We start from the raw sequence: 23,335 nt of genomic DNA, 5'->3' as shown, positions 1-23,335 counted from the left end.
AGGTCCCCTAAGCAGAGGCCAAATGGCAACCTTGGCACTGCCCTCCAGAGTCTCAGTACGCGGGCAGGCCTGGGCTCTGTGTCCCATTTTGTCATTTGATCCGTGCTGAGATGCGTGTTTGTCCTCATCGTAGCACGTCTGGGAACAGCGCCTGGAAACAGGCAGCAGGGAGGGGGAAGGGTGCACAGGTGGAACACAGGGGAGTCTTAGGGCAGTGAAACTGTTGTGTATGATAGTGTCTTGTACCACACTAATGTGAGATGCTAATGGTCAGGGAACTCTGTGTGTGGTGTGTGCGTGTGCGTGTGCGTGTGTGTGTGTGTGTGTGTGGCGGGTAGCAGAGGGTTACATAGGAGCTAACTGTACTTTCTGTTTTCCCATAAACCTAAACCACTCTTAAAAAATTAAAAAAATTTTAAAAGGGCATGGTGTGTTGATCCTTTTCTATTTCTTGCGTAAAAGAATGTTCTAGAAGACACATAAGCTACCGTTTGTGTTTCTGCCCTTGGCATGTTCTCTCCTGCCTTTCAGCTGGTGTCAGTCCTCGATGGCCCATCCACAGAGTCACTGAGACACTTTGCCAGGAAGAAAGCAAACCGAGGTTCTGTCAGACGCCTGGTCTTACGATGCTGACCAAGACGGTAGAAGGAATCCCACTCCACCCGCACCTCCAAACACCTCAAATCTCACTGCAACTGTGGGGGCGAGAAGGGAAAGATCAGCAGCTGCCAAGCCCTAGTAGGTCCAGCAGGAAAAGGAATGATATCAGCATGACCTGAAATACCCATCTCTGGGGGAAAGGCAGGCAGAAAGAAAGCCATTATTAGGAGAGTCAATGGCATTGGCTCTTGAGCCGTAATTTGATCTGTTTTATCCAATAGACTCCAATCTAAGGCTGTAATGGTAGTCAAGGCTTGTTCTTTGCTCTTGACAAATATATTCAGAGGCAAACAGTCTTCTCAATCTAGATTTCCCACAAATAGAACTCAGTTAGACTCGCTGTTACTCTTGGGTTTAAAACTCCCCAGCATCACTACGTTGATTTCTGAATCCTTGAAGGACACAATATTAACAAGGCTAATGCCTGGATTCCAGATATCATAGCATATTGATTAAGTGCTCATTATGGGCTACGCATAGCGGCAATGTTGACAAACATTATCTTATTGAACGAGGCAGTTATAGTAGACCCTTTTTACATACGAGAACACTGAAGTATAGAGGACTTGAGTAGACAGCTAGGGTCACAGAGCCAGACTCAACCTAGGCCCAGTGGACTCCAAACCCCACACTCTTAACCACTTTGTTGTATGCAGATTAAGGGGAAGAAATAGGTAGAACAGTAGAAATGTGGTACTTAGGAGCTGAACAAAACTGGGACAATTACACCATCATAGTATAAACTCGAGTGTAGAGAAGCAAGACTCTGATCAAAGGGGCCAAGCCTCCAGACCACGGAAGTTAGGATGCCAAGCGGCAGAGAGAGAAGGGGACAAACATCTCAGGTACGCGTGGAGAGGTTTTCCACTCCCAGCAGCTCTGAAGGCTGGTGAAGCCAGAGCCAGACAAGATTAAAGATGTATATATACATTTCCCACCTGTCACAGTCCTGGAGACATCGATTGAGTCATTAGGGTAAGGACACAGTCAAGGTTAAATTGCATTTGACTTTTGTCGATGGACGTTTGAAATATCAATAACCGAGATTTCGTCCGATACAGGTTACGTGAGCTGACAGATTGCATCTGCGTCATCCCAGAGGGTCAAGATGTTGTTGCAGAAGAAAGTTTCAGTTAATGTGGACACCATTAGGCCCCAAGGAGGTTACTGTTCCCTCAGTAAGTTCAAACTCAGGAGTTAGCACAGACTGGGCTGGATCACTGACTCGACCTCTTCTAGGGGATGACCTCTTCAGTCTTGAAGGCAGAAATGGTGCTTCTGCCTTGAGGCCCACAGCCTGCACCATTGGGACCAGAGCTGTACTGTGTATGGGGTGGCGCACTGCTCTCCTTCCCGGACTTCTAGTGACCATCCTGTTTTATGCACTCTGCTCACCCCACGTTTCCAAGGTGACTTTCTTCTCTCTCCTTTCTCACCTTCAAAATGACCAGAACTCTCCTGGCTCCTTTCTTCCTTTAGATGTTGCCTGGTATGCCCTGCTACCTTGATAGCACTTTGCTACTTTGAAGAAGATTTTCAAAAATACTTTTTATTCAGTATTTTTAGTTGGTTTTAATTTTTAGTTTAGGTTTTAGTTTAATTTTTCATTTTAGTTTAATCTTTATTCTCGCAGAGCAAGAGTGGGCAAAGTAACCTTAGCAGCCATATTGAAAACGGGTTTGTTCTCTTCAAGGCGGTTCAAGGTCTCCATATGTAAAACGGGGTTAATAATCAGTGTCTATAGCTGTGCCATCCAGTGTTTTATATGGTAACATTTTGAAATGATAATTTGAATGTATTATGGTAATAAGATATATTATTAAAATGAATTTCACCTGTTTCTTTTAGTTTTTCAATGTGGCTACCAGAAAATTAAAGACTGCATATGTGGTTCTCATTATACTTCGTACAGTATTATACTTCTGTATATTATATATGTGTATATATATATACACATATATAATATGTATATTATATATATATACTTCTGTATATTATATATAGTATAGTATATACTATACTATTATACTTCTCATTATACTTCGTACATTATACTAACGTACAGCACTAATCTGAAAGATAAAGTTAGAGCTCCTTAGTGTGTTATAAAGAACCTTCATGCGTGGTTCCCATGTCCTAGATCAGCCTCACTCCCAAGCTTTGTCACCATTCCTGTGTGTGTGTGTGTGTGTGTATGTGAGAGAGAGAGAGAGAGAGAGAGAGAGAGTTCTCCACAAGACTATTATTATTTGAGTAAAGAAACATTTTTTCATCTTTATGTCATCAGACTTGGTGCCTATTACAGAGTAGAGGTCCAGTGAACATTTGAGTAATGAACGAATGACAGACTTTCCACGGTAAGTGATCTGATACTCTCCCCTTTCAGATGGGAGCCTCTCTTCACTTCTCGTTTCTCTATGCAAACACCTGCCCTCCTAACACCTGTTTACTCACCTGACCTAGGAGAAGTGGGGTAATCCATGACTGGTGAGTTTAGGGAGGTTAAGCAGGAATTCTTGACTTGGCTCTACACTCCGCCCTCAAGTGAGCATTCCAACACTCTCTGGGCACCGCTGTCTTTGATCTTAGGAGGCTGCCCTGGGCCAGCACTGCCTGCCCAATTCTGGGACTTGGTCAGCGGGCCCATTTGGATTTTACAAAGCTAGAGCTTCCAACAGGCTCCATCAGGGACAGAGGAAACATTCTGGCCACCACCCTCCACGTCTTTGCTTAAGTTCTTCGGATTATTCAGGAAAGGAACTGAGAAGGATACTATGTATTGGGGCCTCTTGGAGATCTCAACATTATCTATGACCAAAATGACCTAAATTCTTTTCTTCACAAGAATAAAATATAGTTTAATTTGACCTTGCTGGAAACATTTGGAATTTAAAGCAAACTTCCCATTTAACTCCAAATCAAGTTGAAGAGGAACTCAGGATGAGAAGCTGGCTACTATTTTCAGGGTAGGATTCTAGCTCTTTCCAATGGCAGTCTTCCCCCCGAAAGGGGAAAAAGTCATTATCCAGAGAAGACAAGCATGCCAGGACAACAACTAGGCTGGACGGCAAATTGGAACAGACACTTTCCAAACAAACATTCATTGTGGTGTGTCCCGCAATGAATACATAGTCATCCCTACCTCTAGAACCATCTAGAATTACAGGGATTTCATGATCGTTAGAATTAGCATCTCGTCCAGTAACCAGTCATCTTTAAAAGGCCAAAGGGGATTTGTAGACGCACTTGATGTCAGTTCCCTCAGTGTATTCCCGGTCTATGCAGCGGAAACATACTTGCTAGAACCGCATGAAGTAGTTAGAGACCCAGAGGAAGACAAGAAACGCTGGGATATCTAATGTATCTGGCTGTGCCATGCCTCAGTTGTCTTTGACTGTTGTGAATAAGCAATAATTCTAGGAAAGCCACCCTCTATCTCTCAGATCTGAAACTTCACACGCATAGAAACTTCAGACCTAGGGAAGGTCACCACTCCCGACAGGCTCATTCAACACTCGTGGTCACCCCCAACGGCCTTCTCATGGCAGGTGCAGTGGGCAGTGAGCGGGTCAAGTCTCTCCCATCAGGCATCAAGGCAAGTCTTGAATGTGATGCTGCTCAAGGTTGAGTCCAATCGCATTTACCCCGAAGCATTTTGATCATGATAAGGCTCTGCCCACTCTTGCATGGGGACCCAGGCACCCCTCCCTCTCTTACAAGGTTTCATAATTCATATGCTGCGACACATCCTGATAACCAAGACTGCCTCCAGGTATCAGAGTTTTAGGACTAGCGCATCTTAACAGGTCTCAAGGAAACCACAGTCACAAAACAGAAGGAAAGTCCTGACTTCCTTCCTGAGTGGTTGCGTTCACCATCTTCAAACACTCTCTTTCGAGGAGCTGGAGAAATGCAACAGAGGGGGACATGGTAAGGTACACTGTGCACACCGAGCGCTGAATATTTAAAGCAACATTAAGAAAAATCCAGGAGCTGGTGCATCTGGGGGGTTGGAGGAAAATTGGGAGAAGTAAGAGAAGGGAAAGTCTGAAAAGGTGGAAGAAAGGGGTCTGTGCCAAGTACAGCAGGGAAAGCATATCAAATATCACAGGGCGATTGTGTGGGGGACACTGGCTCTGAGCACCCGGACGTGGAGTGCAGGACCTGTGTCCCCAGGCAGGTCTGAAGCAGCAGGGGTAGGGCAGAATACCAGAGTAGAGGGTCAGAGTTCAACTTCACGTGTTAAATCCTAGAAGCCAGGAGAAGGGACACTGGAAAGGTGACGGGCTGGGAGAGTTCCACCGGGACACAGTCCCTGAGCAAACATTTGAGGGGCCCTCCCTGGGTGGCCAACCGTGCTCCAGGCCCTCGGAAATTCCTCCGTGAAGAAGAAAAATAAATAACCGTCCTCTTAGAGCTTGTCCACGAGGGAGGAAACACTGAGGGAGCAGGAGTGGTGTGCACACTCCGGGAAAATATGGTAGGCTAAGGCGGTGGGGGGGATGGCAGGAGGGAGTGGCCAGGGAAGGCATCAGGAGGCAATGCCTTGCGAACCTATGTCAGTAGCTGGGGAAGGGTCTACAGCAGAGTGGACCAAAAAGGGGAATATTGCCGGGGTCGGGGGAGGGGGTTTGAAATGGGGGCGGGGGGAGTGCCCGATGCATACAGGGGTCCCAGCAGGAGGGTACAGAGCCTGGAGCAGAAGGTGTGAGATGGGAGCGGTAGGAAGTGAGTCAGTGGACGTGGCCAGGCCAGGCCAGACTCGGAAACCACAAGAACTCTGGGTTTTACTATAAATGAGATGGCAGGCCGCTGGGGGGTTTCAGCCCAGGAAGGACTTAAGCTGACATGATTTTAAAGATGGTGTGAGGTTGGGAAGGAGGAAATGGAGAGGTTGAGTTTGCAATAAGAAAATGACTCCGTGTTTCTTCAAATGGGAGAGACAAAGAGTCAAGGTTGGGGCTTGGAGGGGGGGTGTCTGTGGGACGCAGCCCTCTGGGCAGTCCTGGCACACCAGCGGGCCTGTGTGGTCACAAGCCTCTTCCAGAAAAGCTAATCACAACTGGTGCCATGTGTGCAGACTTTACCTACACCCAAAGGCATGTTCCCATACTCTGCTCCACGGAACCCCAATTCAGTAACACTAAGGGGTGACATTAACAAGCGTTTGGGGAGGTGGGTCATTCGGAAAAAAAGAGACATATCGGTGTCTTCACCACAGCCCTGTCAGGATGGCACACTTAATGCGCTGATGAGACCTTTCAGAGAGGGGTCTCGGCACTGAACTCCTGTCCTCACGCGAGAGGGCTGCAAAAGAACACGTGTTCCCGGGCATCATGAGTAATTCCTGATGAAGGTGAGTACACCTGTTTATCTCGATTTCCTAATGTTTTATTCCATGTAGTCTTGGTAAAAATTCCCAAGGTCTGAACCTGGTCGCCCTCTCTCGAAAAATCCCTCAGAGCACCAGGCCCGCTCCCTCCTGCCTCGGGGGGCCGGCCGGAGGGGGTCCCGACCCTGCCTGACCCGGGCTCCTGTTTTTATCTCGACACCAGATCAGGAGTTTCCCTGCGCCTCTTGGCTGAGAGCGGTCATCTTGCAGAAGCTCCTGGAAAGACTGGGAGAGTGGAGGGGAGGAGGGCGAGGAGAGTGTCTGACGACCCGGCCCTTCCTCCCGGTGGAGGGTCCCGGCAGAAGGCGCCGGCCGGACGGTTAAAGCCTGCAGGCGTCAAGTTCTGGGAATGCAGTGACTTACCTGGGCTCGCCATCAGTCAATATTCATTAGCGATTGACTGAAATTTGGTCCTGGCCTCCCTGTCAACCAAAGTGAACAACCGCGCAGAGTTCACCGAAATTCAGGCGAGCGCCTTGTTCCCTCCGTTTTAATGTTTTCTCTGTCCAGGGGAGGGTGTCTTCTCCACTTCTGTATTTACTGCTGCTCTTCCTCGGTTTTCCGCTTCTTTCTTCCTCACTCGCTGTGTATTTTGTATCTTTACCATTTCCCTCCCCCCTCCCACGACAAAGAACTGAGTATGTTTCCATTGCATTTACCGATTTGCTGGGGGAGAAGTTTGTGTTCCGTCTTCTTCATTTTAAAGGCGGCTCAGTTAGTTGAGAGTCCGACCCTTGATTTGGGCTCAGGTCATGATCTCTGGGCCATGGGATCGAGCCTCGCTTGGGGCTCCATGCTCAGCACGGAGTCTGCTCAAGAACTTGGGGCAGCCCCTAGAGCACCGGATCCCTGGTGCTTTCTCCCTCTCCTTTGGCAGAGTGTGTGTGTGTGAACAGGAGAAATGAGCCAGAGCTCCTAGACGTCTTCAAATGAATAGGGATGATATAGCTTGTTAAGGGAAAGATAGCTTATAGTGTCCAAGAGTCTATATTTTAAACTCTAGAAGATTCTCAGACTAAGATCTTCAGAATTATGGCTAATATTAATTCATGCTCTGCAGCCCTGAAAGTTGTTTTTGAAATCCACAGGGCAGTAGGCCTCGGGAACAGATTGTCTACATTCTCAACATGGTTCACTGGCTTAGTACAGAACATCTGGATATGGCATGCCTAACAATGCAGGTTTTAAAAAGATTCCAGTTTGGTAATTGCAGAGAAATTTCAAAAAAAACATTAATTGGTGTCTCTTCTGCATAAATAACACATTACAAGACTAGGCATCAGATTTGCAGAAACACATCAAGCCCTTTCCATCAGATGGCAAACGGCTCCAGCAGGCAGGCGTTTGGCTGCATTTGCTCCATGCGTCTTCTTGGCGTGCCCACACCTCCTGTTGCTCTCGCCCTGCTCGGGGCACGGGGCTGCGGAGATCAAAGTGAAGGCCCCAGCCCCACGTGGACACCGTGTCTTAAGGTTCCAGCCGTGGTGGTTGGGAGAGCAGGTTTAAGTGTTCACTTGTCCTGGCTGTAGTACCCAGTTCTGGAATCAAACCCTCACCTAAAGTTAGGTGTTTCCATGGAGGTTCTTTGTTGATGTGGACATTGACAATTTCTTTTCGAGGGAACCTGGCTGGCCCCTTACTGGACACAGCAGCTGGCCAAGAGCAGCAGAGGGACGGCCATGCTCGTCACCATGACTGCAGAAACTGCCTGGGGTTATGCCCCCCTGCACCATGCGAATTCTTGCATGAAGAATATATGTCTCTTGGCCTCCGAGAACACCAGCTTGCCCCTTCAAATCTTGGAGAGCCGCCAGCCTCGAACACGGGCAGAGTGATATGGGGACGGAGAAAAAGGCAAAGTACCGCAGAGTGTTTCTGGGAAACCCAACCTTGAACTGGGATGAATCTAGGCATAAGGGGAGAAAGAGGAAGGAAGGAAAGAAGGAAAGAAGGAGGGAAGGAGAGAGAGAGAGAGAAGGAAAGAGAAGGAACAAAAGAGACAAAGAGAGAAAGAACAAAAGAAAGCGAGAAAGGAAGGAGGGAAGGAAGGAAAAGACAATCTTCAGCTCTGGAATTAGAACCTGGCAGGAGACTGTGGAAGTGTGCTTCATTTCTATCAGAAAATCGCAGCAGAATAATGCTACTAATATTAGAGATAACACTGGTAAATTTACCACTCCTATAGAAGACATTCAATAAGTATTATTGAATTTTTAATTAAGCTCTGTGTACTGAGCACTGTAGTAAAGGATTTACAGGCCAGTAAAGAATGGGGTGGCTGATTCAGAGAGTCGTATCTTAAATAGTACGCCCTCTCATCCCCCAAATAACTGTAGTAAAATTCTAATTATCTGAGAAGACTTGCATTCTCTTCCTTTCCTCCCATCTCTGCCCAGTGTCTTATCACACTGGGACTGGACGAGGAGAGAAAAGAAAATGTGGGTCTTTAAGCCTATGTCACAGTGCAACATAATCTCATTCTTTGATTGCTCAAGAATACTCTGAATTTATCTGTGCCTCTTGTCCTCCTCAGTAATCACGTTTATTATGCTGACTGAGTATACAAGAGGTCACATCTTTCCTAGCAAGGGATCAGGGACAAATTCTTCCAAAAAACACAAGAGGAAGGAACTCTTCCAAAATCATTTTATGAGGCCAGCATTACTCTGATAGCAAAACCAGACAAGAATGTCCCGTGGAAAAAAAAATTATAGACCAATATCCTTGATGAATATAGATGCAAAAATTCTCAACAAAATATTAGCAAACCAACTCAGTAATACATTAAAAGGATCATAACACCATGAATCAAATGGGATTTACTTCAGGGATGCAGGCTTGGTCCAACATTACCAAATCAATCAATGCGATACACCACATTAACAAAATGAAGGATAAAAATCATATGATCATCTCAGTAGATGCAAAAAAAAAAAAAAAGCACCTGACGTAATTCAATATCTATTTATGATTAAAAAAAACTCTCAAGAAAGTGGGCATAAAAGGAAAAGAGCTCGACATAAGAAAGGCCACATATGACAAGCCCATAGCTAACATCATACTCAATGCTGAGAAGCTAAAAGCTTTCCTCTGAGATCAGGAACAAGACACTCTCACCACTTTTATTCAATAGTATTGGAAGTGCTAGACAGAGTAATTAGGCCAGAAGTAAAAGGGATCCAATTGGAATGGAAGAAGTAAAAAAGAGGTGACATGATAGTATATTTAGAAAACCCTAAAGACTCCATCAAAAACCTGTTAGAACTAATAAACGAATCTCGTAAAGTTAAGACTACAAAATCAATACACAACTCTGATGCATTTCTTTATACTAATATTGAACTATCAGAAAGAGAAATTATGAAAACAATCTCAGTCACAATTGTATCAAAAAGAATAAAAAACCTAGGAATAAATTTAACCAAGGAAGTGAGAAACCTGTATATTGAAAACTATAAGACAGTAATGAAAGAAATTGAAGAAGACACATATAAATAGAAAGCTATTCCATGTTCATGGATTGGAAGAATTAATATTGTTAAAATGTCCATGCTACGCCCAACCAATCTACAGAGTCAATGAATCCCTACCAAAATTCCAACAACATTTTTTTTTCACAGAACTAGAACAAACAATCCTGAAATGTGTGTGGAACCACAAAAGACCCCAAATAGCCAAAGAAATCTTGAAAAAGAAGAACAAAGCATCATGTTCCCTTTTTCAAACTATATCACAAAGCTATAGTAATTAAAACAGTATAGGATTGGCAAACGAATAGACATAGGTCAGTGGAGCAGAACAGACAGAGCCCAGAAGTAAACCCACACAGATACAGCCAATTAATCCAGGACAAAGGAGCCAAGACTATACAATGTGGGAAAGGGCAGTCTCTTCAGTAAATAGTGCTGGGAAAACTGGGCAGCCAGATGCAAAATAATGAAACTGGATCATTTTCTTACACAACACATAAATTACTCAGTATGGATTAAAGACTTTTGAAAGTGAGACCTGAAATCTATACCCCAATGTTCATAGCAGCAATGGCCACGGTTGCCAAACTGTGGAAAGAACCAAGATGCCCTTCAGTGGACAAATGGATAAGGAAGATGTGGTCCATACACACTATGGAGTATGATGCCTCCATCAGAAAGGATGAATACCCAACTTTTGTAGCAACATGGACGGGACTGGAAGAGATGATGCTGAGTGAAATAAGTCAAGCAGAGAGAGTCAAGTATCATATGGTTTCACTTACTTGTGGAGATAAGGAATAACATGGAGGGCATTGGGCGATGGAGAGAACTGAGCTGGGGGAAACTGGAGGGGGAGATGAAGCATGAGAGACTGTGGACTCTGAGAAACAAACAGGGTTTTGGAGGGGAGGGGGGTGAGGGGATGGGTGAGCCTGGTGGAGGGTATTAAGGAGGGCACGTACTGCATGGAGCACTGGGTGTGGTACATAAATGATGAATCCTGGAACACTGAAAAGAAATTTTTAAAAATGCCCCCCCCCAAAAAAAATCCTAGAGGAAAACATAGGTGGTAAGCTTCTTGACATTGGTTTTGGCAATGATTCTTTGACGCCAAAAGCGCAAAAAACAACAAAAGCATAAACAACCAAGCGGAACTACATCAAACTAAAAAGCCTCTGTACAACAAAGGAAACCATCAGTAAAATGAAAAGGCAGCCCACCCCGACTGAGAGACAGTATTTCAATAAATAATTTATATATCTGATAGGGTCTATCTAAATATACAAAGAACTCCTGTATCTCTAGAGCAAAAGAAACAAACAAAATCTGATTTAAAAATGGGCAGAAGAGGGTGCCTGGGTGGCTCAGCTGGTTGAGCAACAGCCTTCCTACAGGTCATGATCCTGGAGTCCCGGGATCGAATCCCGCATTGGGCTCCCTGCTTGGTGGGGAAACTACTTCTCCCTCTGACCCTCCCTCCTCTCATGATCATTCTCTCTCTCAAATAAATAAAATCTAAAAAATAAATAATAAATAAATAAAAATGGGGAGAAGATCTGAATAGACATTTTCCCAAAAAAGACGTACAGATGACCGAGAGGCACATGAAATGATGCTCTACATCATTCATCATCGGGAAGCTGCAAATCAAAACCACAGGGAGCTACCACCCCACACCTGTTAGAATGGCTACTTTCAAAAAGACTAGATGTAGCAGGTGTTGGTGAGGATGGGGAGAAAAGGAAATTCTTGGGCACTGTTGGTGGGAATGTAAATTGGTGCTGCCAACTTGGGAAAACGGTACGGGGGATCCTCAAAAAATTGAAAATAGACCTACCGTACGACCTAGCAATTTCACTTCTGGGTATTTACCCAAAGGAAAACGAAAGCACTATATGTACACGCATGTTCTGTGCAGCATTATTTACAGTAGCCGAAATAGGGAAGCAACCTAAGTGTCCATTAATAGGTGAATGGGTAAAGAAGATGTGAGGGGGGGGTGTGTGTGTGTGTGTATTTTTTATAATTTACATATACTTACAGTAGGTACTGTAAATATACATATATTTACATTTTTACAATACAATCACTTATGCATATTTACAATACATATTGTAAAATATTACTCGCCAATAGCAAAGCACGAACTCCTACCATTCGCAACACAGATGGGCCTCCAGGTCATAGGCTAAGACAGAGAAAGGCAAATATCATGTAGAATCTAAAAATAAATAAATATAAGCTCCTAAGTACAGGGAACAGACTGGTGGTGGCCAGAAGTAGAGGGTCAGAGGTGGGAAAAACAGGTGAACAGTTTGAGTTTGCTTGTTTTTTAGTTTAAGTATCCTGAATTTTAAAAATGAGTAAAAGAAGAAGAAGAAGAATCGGGGACAAACAAATGACATGTGTGAATTCCAGAGGGATCCACGTGCCCCTGGACTGTTTGGTGCGCCGCCATCCCATGGCTCTCCTCCCCGAGAAGGCCATTCCGTTCGGCCATCCTTCCTGATCCATCCAGATTCATCCACGTGGAGATCACTGACCGCCTTGCTGGAGAATGACGCGTCCCTGTCACAGCCGGGATGACACATCCAGCCCGCAGACTGGTGAGCCCAAGGCGAGACAACCTTCCGGAGCCAGAGACGGGAGAGCGGCAGCTCCCAGCAGAGCCTGTCCCCGGCAGCGTGCCGCCAGGGGACCGGCTGAGCGGAAGAAGTCATCAGACACGGAGCAGTGATACAAAGGAAACCTTGTCCCGTGGATCTACCCGGCCTCCTGCGCGCTATCGATCCTCCAGGTCTTCCTGGAGAAAATCAGCCGGCGGAGACGTGGGTCCTGGAGGCTTTTCAAGGCAGACTTAATTCGCCGCCTAATCAGATAAGGCGAAGGTTAGGAAGTCATTAAGGAAAAATGACGATTTGCCTTGGGACTAGATTAATGAGCACTGTGGTCCTAAGGGAGATGTCAAAGTACCAAAAGAAGAGGAAATTACAGAAACTAATTTCCTTTTTTTTTTTTTAGTTTTATTTTTATTCAACGAGGACCTCAGGTTAAAAATAGAACATAGAAGTAAGAAAGTCGTATGTCACCACCAGGCAACATGGTTTTCTGTTCCTTTTACGAGTCCCTGGTTCCCCAGGCTGCTGTCTATATCTCCCCTGCCATGAGTTCTTCCTATGAGGTGCCGGGGGCCCTGGAGCGGGGACCCCATGTCTGTCCCCTGCAGGGGGGCTTCCCAAACTTTCACAGGCCATTGGTACCATCTACAGATGGTGACCTGGCCTAGAGTCTTAGGTCTGGGGCACGGGCAGGCTTGGAGCTGCCCTTCTACCAACTCCAGGGTGGGGTGATGCTGAGGCTGACCTGGGGGAGACGGGGGGTGGTGAACACTGCACCCCAACTAAGCCCAGGTCCCAGTCTGCCCCTTAGAATATATTAGCTCTCTTCGGTCTCCGAGTGGTCCATGAGGAAGGCCCCATCAGGCAGACAATTAGTTAGACTTGGGTCACTATCCCCCATAACTCTTTCCCTACTTCCGTTGTTCCTCTGTGGTACATCCAGGTTTCTATGCCGTAGCCTGCCGTTCCCAGCCTGGGCCTTTGAAGACTCAGCCCATATGCTTCCTCCACCAGGAAGCCTTCCTGGTCCAGCAAGCCTAGACAAGGTGGCTCTCCTATAAGCACCAAAACATACTCCTCTAGATGCATTGGTTATCTACTGTTTTGGAACAAGTGTACCTCCAAACCGAATGGCTCAGAACAAGAAATATTTATTATGTCGGACAGCTTCTGGAGTCAGGAATCTAGGGCCGACAAGACTGAGGGATTTGGGCTGGAGTCTCTGGGGAGGTTGGAGACAAGATGTCAGCTGTGGCTTGACTGCTCACGCGGCCGACAGCAGCGGCAGTCCCAGTTCCTCTCACGGGCCTGTCTCAGGACAGCTTGCGTGTCCTCAAGGTATGGTGTCTGGCCTCCCCAGAATGGGAGTGGGGGTGGGGGTGAGGGTGGGTTGGTGGGAGGGGGGGAGAGGGAGAGATGGAGAGAAGGGGCTGGCAGAAGATATACTTTTTTTTAGGACTCGAAAGTCACAGAAGCTCGTTTCCACCACTCTGTTTGCTAGAAGAGAGTCACTAAGGCCAGCCCCCACCGGCCAGGTGGGCACCGGGTCGCACTTGTTGCAGAACGGATTGTCAAAGACATATTTAAAAATTACTAGCCTGCGACCGGTCGAGTTTTCCACAGAGAGCTGTAACAATGTCTCCTATGCCCCATGCTCTTCTAGAACGGGGTCGTTCCACCACCGAGAGGGAGAGTCCAATTCCCCGGGCCCCCAGTTCTGAGAGGGCTGCTAGTGTGCCTGTGACCAGCAGAACGTGGTGGAAGTAAGGAAGGACTCTCAAGGCCAGCTCATAAAAGGCAGAGCACCTTTTGCCCTGGGAGCTAGGATACACATTCTGGAGCCTTGAGTGACCAGCTCAGAAATCCTACCACCTTGAGGCTGCTTTGCCACAGGGGAGGCCAGATGACCTAGAGAGAGCGCTCAGCGGACAGCCCCAGCTGAGGTCTTGGCCAGCAGCCGACGTAAGCCCGAGATGAGTGAGTAGGACACCCCCAGCTCTGGAGTCTTCTCACCGAGAGCCAGCCCCCCTGGACCAGAGTACAGCCATTCCCACTGAGTGTTGTGCAGAGTCATGGCCTGTAGCATCGGTAAGTGTTAATGGAATGGTGGTTTTAAACAGCTACATTTTTGGGGTTCTGTGTTATACAGCGTTTAGTAACCAGAACTTGTTTTGCATCGTAGTTGTCGATGCTCTCTCTCCCTCTCCCCTGATGAGACTGTTAGACTGAAAGCTTTTCTAGGGCACAGAGCTGTGTCTTACTCTTTCTTATAAAGCACCCAGCATAGTGCTTGGCATGTCATAGACACTCAACAAATGTTTGTTAAATGAATAATGAAAGGCTGGAAAGTCATGGACTTGTGCTGGCTGGAATTCAGGGGACCCACGGCCCCACGTCCTGTAGGAGACGTCCCACGAGCTGCCTGCCCAGCTCGCTGCCCAGCTCCCTGCTCCCACCAGGTTGCGTTCTTCTGTTGTATTTTCATCCCACCCTTCTTCTGACCTTCGAAATTCACCACAAAACTATTTAATCAAGTCCTCCTTCGACGGCTGTGCAAAGACTTGCATACCATTAACATAAATAAGCAGTAATCAGGGCTCATAAAAGCGGTTGTGGCCTCCAAGTCAAAGATATTTCCATTTAATTTTGATTCTAGGTTCCATGACTGGAAAACAATTTTGGACTTTTAATTCTCAATTCCAAATATATGGGCTGGGATGATGTGTTTTGAAAAATTAAATTTTTCCTCAGTTGTAGTCAGAGGAGTTGAACGAATTTGATCTCCACATTAATACATTTATACAAAAGGGATTGTGTATTTATTAACATTTGTTAATATGTATTATGTAATACATAATGTATGTAATATGTATTTTGTATAGTATGTAATAGCATATAATGTGTAATAGTATGTAATAAGTATTATGTAATATATAATGTATGTAATATGTATTATGTATAGAATGTTTTTTAACATTCCATACATATATGTATATATATATTCTCTATTGATCTTTCTACATCAATATAGAATATATATACACATATATGTATAGAATATATATATGTCTCTCCATATATATTTGTTAAAGATTTTACTTATTTATTTGAGAGAGAAAGAGAGAGCTCATGCCAGCAGGGGCAGGGCAGAGGCAGAGGAGACAAGCCCCTTCTCTGCTGAGCACAGAGCCCCTCGCAAGGCTTCAGCCCACAACCCTCGGATCGTGACCGGAGCAGAAACCAAGAGTCAGAAGCTTAACAGACGGAGCCACCCAGCGCCTCTTGAATATATTTTAAACATGTCTGTTAGTTGAGAAAATGCTCTTTAAGTTGGCCTGGGTAGAAGGCTCTGATTATTGCGTTCTCAAACTGCCCTTCGTTGACCCACTGCCTTTATTTATTATTTTATTGGATTTGATAACGACGAATGCCTTCCATCTGATATTCACACAACCACGTTTGCAAGTGGCTCGGGGCTGGAAGGGAAACACTTCAGTTACTTCTTCACCCTACCCAAACTTTCCTTTTCCTTCTGTATTTACGCTGCCATCAAGGACAATCACCTAGGAACAGCACTCGGTTCTCATTATCCCATTATGGCGTGATTAAGTTTGACTCTCCTCAATTTTACAAATGCTAATTCAATCTAAAAAAGCAAACAAAATGTCAGTCAAAACTGATCTACAGTTGTTTGTCACCAGCAGCTGTTTTAAGAAAAAAAAAGTAGTGCCCTCAAATTCAAAGAATTTGTGTGCTATGGTGTCAAGTATAGTAGACACACACACACACACACACACACACACACACACATATATATATTCTGATGTAGTTGATAGAAGAAGGAAGATTTTTTTTCCCCCAGAATTAAGCACACACTTGCAGTGAAGTAAAGGTGTGAAGAACTTCTCATTCCTTCCCTCTCCCCTGCCCTTCACTATGCGTGACTACTACAGAATCAGCTATAGAAATGAGTGAGTTGTAGTTAAAAGGAAAAAAGAAAACAGGATCCCCCCGCCATACCTGAAAGATTATCAAGTTTAAAAGTCTAGCCAGTTTGAATGCCTACACAGCACTATTGATTAGAAAGTGCTGGAGGGAGACCAAGGATGGCACTGGCCCTGACCTCAGCCTGTCGACTGAGCAAGAAGAATCTGACACGGGGGCAGAGAAAGGATGACGGCTCTTCACGGAAGGGTGTGTGCAGAAAAGTTTTAGCTGTGGACACTCTGTATTGTGAGGCAAGTGTGAACGGCACAGCAGTGTGGACCTGCCCAGGGTCAAACAAGTCATGATCCACGGGCATGACGGTTCCTAAAACATACACCTTCCACCTGCCTCCCTCCAGGCTGCCCAACTTCAGACAGTGGGCACGTATGTGCCATTGACCTCTAGGTCCTGGACCAAGCTGCTCTCCAGGTTCAGCCAGAGAACCTGAGGCGGTGAGGTCAAATGGCCAGAGCCAGCCAAAAGAGGAAGCAAGGGCAGTCCTGTGTCTCCTGGAGCAAGGGCAGTCATGAGTCTCCTTCCAGTTTCCTGATGCTGATGTGACAGCATCCTCTTCCTGCATCAGCTGCGGTCAATCAGTCAGGCACTCTCAAAAATGACCAAAAGGGACACGTGAAAGTCAGACACTTGAAAGAGCAAACACGCCCCAGACAGAGGAACAGAGGCCTTGAAGCACATCTTATCAATGGCAATGAACCATGCATCCCGCTTATTTCTACTCAAGACATCCGACTTATTATGGAAGATCAGTTCGACGGGTACCTAGCGTCTGAAGCAGGAAGCAGTAACGGTTTTCAGGGGAGGGAAGAGGCAGCATGAATCTTCCTATTGGCAGATCACACACACACAAAAAACCCAAAACAAAACAGAGGAAGTCAAATCAATTTTGAGGAATAGCCTGGGGGGCGGGCACTGTAAGAGTTAAAATTATGACAACACAACAACAAGCACGCCAGTGTGAAACGCTCTATTCTTCGCTGGTCTCCTTTTCAAAGTTGTTTCTCCTAAGACAGAGCATTTAAACAGTCCTTCCAGACTTGTAGTTCTGGGACGAGGTAGAAGAGACACACTTCTTCCAGTTCGGCTAACTGCAGGTCAACATACAGAGGCTCTGAAAGGTGGAGAGAGGAGGGCAGGGGCCTTCTTGGGATCAGAGGGAGAACATGATGGCCAGTTCCCTGGTGTTTATATGGTTTTTTTCACATGTCCCAGACTGGGTGCTGTAGATGTTGGCAACGTGGAAATGCTAATGGGGTGTAGATGAAAAAAGCACCCCACCCCGGCCTCCTTTTTCTAGCTAAGGGGCCAGGGAATAGGCAGTCTGTAAGGCAGAACACTGTCCAAGCACACGTGGAAAAACCATAGCCCCACCCTGATTCACATCAGCAAAGACCTGGGTAGGGATGGGGACCACTTTCTGGCTATAACAGAGTTTTCCTCCCTAACTCCCCCGCCCGCTGGGTGGTGTCTGGGAAGGCTGACTGGGGAGTGGGGACGTTCACCATCCTCCCTTGGGAATGAGCCTCTGAGGCCCCCACGCGAGAAGGCACTCCTCCCCCTCCCAGCCCAGGTGCTGTCGGGGAGGCCTGGTGGGAAGTCTGACCCCCCTCCTCTGCTCCGCACCAGCAAGGCACCCTTCCAGCGTTCGGGGCATCCGTGGGACTACGGGGAGGACCCGGCACTTACCCTCGAGAGCAGGTGCAAGATGGCAGCCCTTCCCCCAGTAACACGGTGTCAGGGGACACCTGCTGAAACGGGTCTACAAGAAGATGCAGGGTCTAAAACATGATGCCCCAAATGTGCAGGATACAACTAGAAATCACTACATGTTCCAAGAACCCAGAGTGTCTCAGCTTTCACGAGGAAGGACAACCGACACCCGTGAGCACCGAGATGCCACCGACATTTGGCTTCTCTGACCCGAGTTTTAAAATGGCCATCCTGAACCCGGGTCCTGAGCAAGGATCCTGAACAACACCCTCAACAAGGAACCGTGAATGCACTCGAAGGAAAGAAGAGCAGAGTCTCGACAAGTACATAGAAGACACAAAGAAGAATCAGATGGAAATTCTGGAATTGAAAAAGCAGCAACAAAATAACGAAGTCAGTGGGTGGGCCGAGCGGAACAGAAGCAGAGGAAACGAACACACCAGGTCAAAGACAGAACAACGGAAATTCCACTCAGAACAAGAGAGAGAAAATGGGCTGAAAGGTAGTCTTTCCAGTTACGCGGTGGAACATTCCAAGGAAATCCCACTTCCCTAGAAAGTATAAAGCTATTATCCAGACACCGTTTCGAACGCAGACGTGAATTAGGCTCATGTTTCCACAAAATCTATGCAGACTGAGTTGATCTGATCTCTCTTCGGCAAAGAAAAGCGAGCAATCAATTAGTGATTCTAGAAATCTCCTGGAGGTAAAATGGCTCAAATGTCTTTGGCTGCTTAGCAATGTCAATGGAATCAGTCCCAGGAGAGATAAAAGCCCCTCTTGCTCCGGGGTGCCCTGGCTACGCCCGTTTGTTCGCCAGTGGGTACCAGGACCCTGCCCAACTCGGGGCAGATCTGAGCGAGAAAACAAAACAGCACAGAACAGAACAGAACAGAACAAAAACCTCCCAGGTCACGTGATCAGCCTCCAGGCTGTTTTGGTACCAACTGTCATTCAGGACACTGGGCTTTGCTCTGAAGGGCTGTAAAGCTGGGTAAACACATTCTCTAAGAAGATAGCACAAGTATAATGCCATGAATCGTTTCTTTCAACAAGTATTTATCAGTGCTGCTAGGTGCAAAGCACTGCTCCCTGCGGCTGGAACACGTGCCCGAACTCCAGACAGAGGTCCCTGTGAGGAGCTCAAATGCCAGAGACGGACGTGAGGGGCAGGCTGGGTGCAGACGGACACCATCAGCAATCGACGTAAAAAATAAATTAGTTATTTCAGAAAGTTCTATTCCTCTGGTTAAAAAAGAAAGAAAGAGAGAAATGGTAGACTAGGATAAGGGGGATGGAGAGGGAGAGGGCGCTGGACATGGGCGAGGGGGACGGAAGTCACTGGGAACAAAAATGGTGGCCTGAGGACAGAACAAGGAAAGCCGAGGGACAGGCAGCTGGGGGCCGGGGTGGGGGGATTCTGAGCAGCACCCGGAGCCTGGGGTGAGAGTGCTGCCACCGGCCAGGAGGGGGAAATGCCGTCTTGGCTTGTGTAGGAGCTGGCGCCTGGGAGACGGGGGTTTAGACTCAGCCAAGGGATGCCCTGAGCTGTTTGACTTTACATATGCTACAAGAGGTAGAAGCACGAGAACCGAAAGCCGCGGCAGCCACCGCTTCTTCGCCTCTCAATTCCCCTACACACAGCCCTGGTCGCTCGTTCAAACCCAGGGGAGGCCGAGTTCCCACCCCAATAAGGCAGGAGCTGCCAGTGTAAAAAACGGGTGTTCTGGAAGCCAAGCGCCCATGTTCCATTTCAGTCTTTCTTGTTTGATATGAACATCAGCCGCCAAGGAAGTCACCGCGGGACTAGAAGGGAAGCGGCCGCGTTCGCACAAACCTCTCTGCGTGTTTCCCGCGTGGCCCTTCCCTCCCGGGCGCGCCGCCCTCGTGCATTTCTCCATCTCTGCGACTTGGGTGACGCTCCTCCTTCTTCCGACCTTGGCCTCCCTCGCTGTCCACAGGGGGGGACGCCACACGCACTCCGGTCTACAAAGGCACGCACACACACACACACACACACACACACACACTCACGCCAGACGGCGCTGACACCGCTGAGCTGAGCTGGTTTTTCGGGATCTAAGATGAAACCCAGTAAGGGCGCACGGCAATCCCTCTCCGCCGACCGCATCGGCGCTCACTCAGACCCACCAATGCCCACGGTGAGCTGCTGGGGTGCAAAAGGAACTACAGCTCATCATGCAGACTTTCAAGAGTCGTAGCTACAGGAAAAAAAATGCGAAGAAATGGAAAATAATGATACGGACTCAAAGGGAAACTCTTTGTGGTTGGTTGGCTTAAATAAAGAATTCTCCTCCAGGTAGTTACATAGGGTGCAAAAGTCAGTATGAAGTCCATGAATTTGGAATTTGGAACCATCAGACAGCGGCCGGGGCGAAGTGGGGAGCTTCTCACAGCCCGACCGCAAGGAGCAGGTCACAAGCAGACGAGACGTGTGATGGGCCCTGCCACCGGGAATGTCATCGGAGTGGGAGAGCAGCGCTAAAGGGTTCCCCGCAAAGAGGGGACAGTGTGTCCATTACTGGGAGCGTGTGCACGCACCCCACGGGGAAGGCTGGCTCTGTCAAGGAAACAGAAACGCAAGCTGGATGGAAAAAGTTCGGCTGTCCCTAAATCAGCCGGAAGCCTGCTGGTAAGAGGTCAGAGGGGTGCTTTCCTGAGGTGCGACCCCCATGGGGGTGGAAACCTGCGGTGTAGACAGCGCTCGCTCTCCACGGAAAGGCACAAGCAGAAATCCCGAGTCGGCCCCGGAGCCCGGCCCAGAGGGGATCGTCCGCTTCCTCCTTGGCTGCCTGACTTGAATTCATCCAAGAGCCCACATCCATCTCTCTAACGTCGGGGCAGCAAAGGGTTTAGAGACTGCTCATTTGCAAGGAAGATGTCGCTAAGCCCCTAGAAAAAGTCTTCACAAATTTAGCAATAAAATATTCTAACGATGTTAACAAAGGCAGAAAGAGGAGGGAATCATTCTTTCAGTTTCCTTTAGTGCCCATCTTGATAGTCTGTGTCCGGTCCAACAAGGGGAGTCTGAGAGCACAGGCTGGGAGAGACCTGGGACTAGACCCACACGCGGACAGGGCAGGGTGCGGTCAGAGAGGGGGCTGAGGTCGGGGGGCCACTCAGGCAGCAAGAGGCTGTCAGAGGCTAGGCGACTCCTGGAGGGTCAGCAGCCATGCTCATGGGGGGATGGGGAGGGAGCTCCAAGGGAGAGGGAAGGTGTCCTCCGTCGTCTGCCCCCACTCCTAGGACAGTGAGCGGCACGAGCAAGCGCTCAGCAAATGTTTGTTGAGTGAATCAATGAGGTCAGTCGAGGCCCAGATACAGAAGAGGGATTGGAGACCCCACGAGGATGTGCTGAAGAACAGAAAAGCCAGAAGCAGAACAGGCTGAGTGGGGTGTTCAGATCCCAAGGCGACAGTTGGGATGGAAGGAGACAGGCGGAAGCCTGGAGACGAGGTGAGGCAAGGACTGGGGGGGGGTCTGGGGTCATTCAGCCCTGGGGCTTCTGAGCCGTCATCTGGCTGCAGAAACCGAACCCCCCTGGCTGGCCTGGGTCCTGCGGGTCAGTGGGTGCACCTGCCCTTGGGGAGCGGGGTATGGGGGGACGTCACTTCTCTGGCCTGCTCTCCGTGACCCTCTTTATGCCCCATTTCTGGCTGGCCACACCCCAGAGGAGCTGCCAGACTGTTCAGTCCTGGGGCCAGCAGTGTGAGCCTGGGGCCTGCCCTCGGCCACCAGAATCCTTGCCGGGGAAGGACTCGCAAGAGTACATTTCGAGCTGTGCTGGATCGGATTGCAAGCTGGAGTCTTCCAAAACTAGGCTTTTGGAGACTCCCAAACCTGTTCTCTAGCTTCCTCAGGTAGGACTCAGATAAAGGCAACAGGGCCAGCTAACTGCAGCCTCAAAAAAATCGAAAAAGCGGTTCACATTCAGCTTCCCAGGGACAATCGGTCCTTTAGCGAGGCTACAGCCGTGGCCTTTATATAGGATTTTAAATACTGACTTAAATCCCCAAAAGGGAATATCTACAGACACTTCTCATTTCTACAGACCTAAATACAATTTAATACTAATATGGAAGGCGTCTTCACGGTTAGGCACGACACACTAATCCTGTTTAGCTTAGGAGCCCTCCCCTGCATACCCCCGAGCACTGCTCTTCAAATCTGCCGCTTTGGTTGTCAATGACTCCCCAGAGCTGAGTTTCTGTATATCTAGGGGTTGGAATGTCTGTCCGACCCAGTGGGCAGATCTGTGCTGGATCTCAGGCTCCTGGAGGTCACAGCTCATTCCTTCTCTGCTGCTTTGCACACTCCTGGATCTACACAATATACGTAAATCCCCAGTGACTGTGGTTCAGCCCAGGCCCTCCTGGGAATCACACAGAAATATCCTGGTTCCTTAGCATGAGTGCGGCTCTCAAGTCTGGCCTTCTGACACAGAGAGCTATGGAGGGCCACTGGATTCCACCCCACAATAACTTCTTTCTGAGCCTTCAACGTCCTTGGCTTTTAAGTTCTGGCGTGGAGCACACACACGCGGTACAGAGACGTTTGCCAGAGAGAAAAGGCCCACTCACTTGAACCACCAGGTAGAACCATCTCTCTCATCTCAACCACAATAAAAATCCCAAGGGTCCTCCTGGTGGCTCAAACTCTTCAAGTCTCCATATACGGTCACCTGCCCACGACGATGTCCCCTTTGTAGGTGCATGTACCCGTTTTTTTTCTATGGATACAGCATTACCGCTGAATATACGCATCAGAGCGGAGGGAGGAGACAAAATCAGTTAATGTGTGTCCGTAGGAAAACCTCGGCGCGCACCCTTGCATGAAGGGCTGTCAACCCTTCTCTGCCCCCAGAGCTGAGAAGCTGATCCAGCTCAGACGAGCTTGCCTCTCTCTGCCGCTCCTCACCCTGTTGACAGGGATTACAGAAAACAAACAGACAATGACATTCAACGAGAGCCAAATCCACGAGGCTGCCAAGAGCGCGCTTGCCTCCGATCGGACAAGGCTCTCTCGCAGCCTGACGGAGACTGTAACATGCTTGCCCCAAAGCCTAGACGGCGATACCGGTTTCAAAGTCTTCCGGCCCCACGTCGGGATGGTGGGCTTGGGTGAGAATAAACTAACACCCAAGGGAAGCAAAGCGCGACACTTTCAGGGCTCTTGGAAGAAAGCGATGAGCCGGAGAGGCCACCCGAGCCCCGTCTCTCTGTCCTTGGGGAACCGTGTGAAGCACACAGCCCTCTTACCCCAGGAGGGCAGACAACCCCTGCCCGCCAGCGAGAATGCTCAGGCTTCCACGCACGTAGTCAAACGGCTTTCGCACAACCCCTCATTCCCCGCAAACCCGCCTAGCTCCACTCAAGAAAGCTCCAGGAATGCTCGGGCAGCATCTGGGACCCCGGCTCTCTCTTTTAAGGTGATTTCTTCAGTGACAGCACCTCCTG

General features: G+C 48.0%; 1 protein-coding gene across 2 annotated transcripts in view; it reads right to left on the bottom strand.

Annotated features, from left to right (window-relative positions):
• The window catches only part of AGPAT4 (1-acylglycerol-3-phosphate O-acyltransferase 4), a 117,415-nt gene that overhangs the window by 43,785 nt on the left and 50,295 nt on the right, over positions 1 to 23,335 (bottom strand). The window lies entirely within an intron of this gene.

The sequence above is a fragment of the Martes martes genome, assembly GCF_963455335.1.
Source record: "Martes martes genome assembly, chromosome: 6".
NCBI lineage: Eukaryota > Metazoa > Chordata > Mammalia > Carnivora > Mustelidae > Martes > Martes martes.
This window is presented reverse-complemented; position numbering and strand designations above follow the sequence as displayed.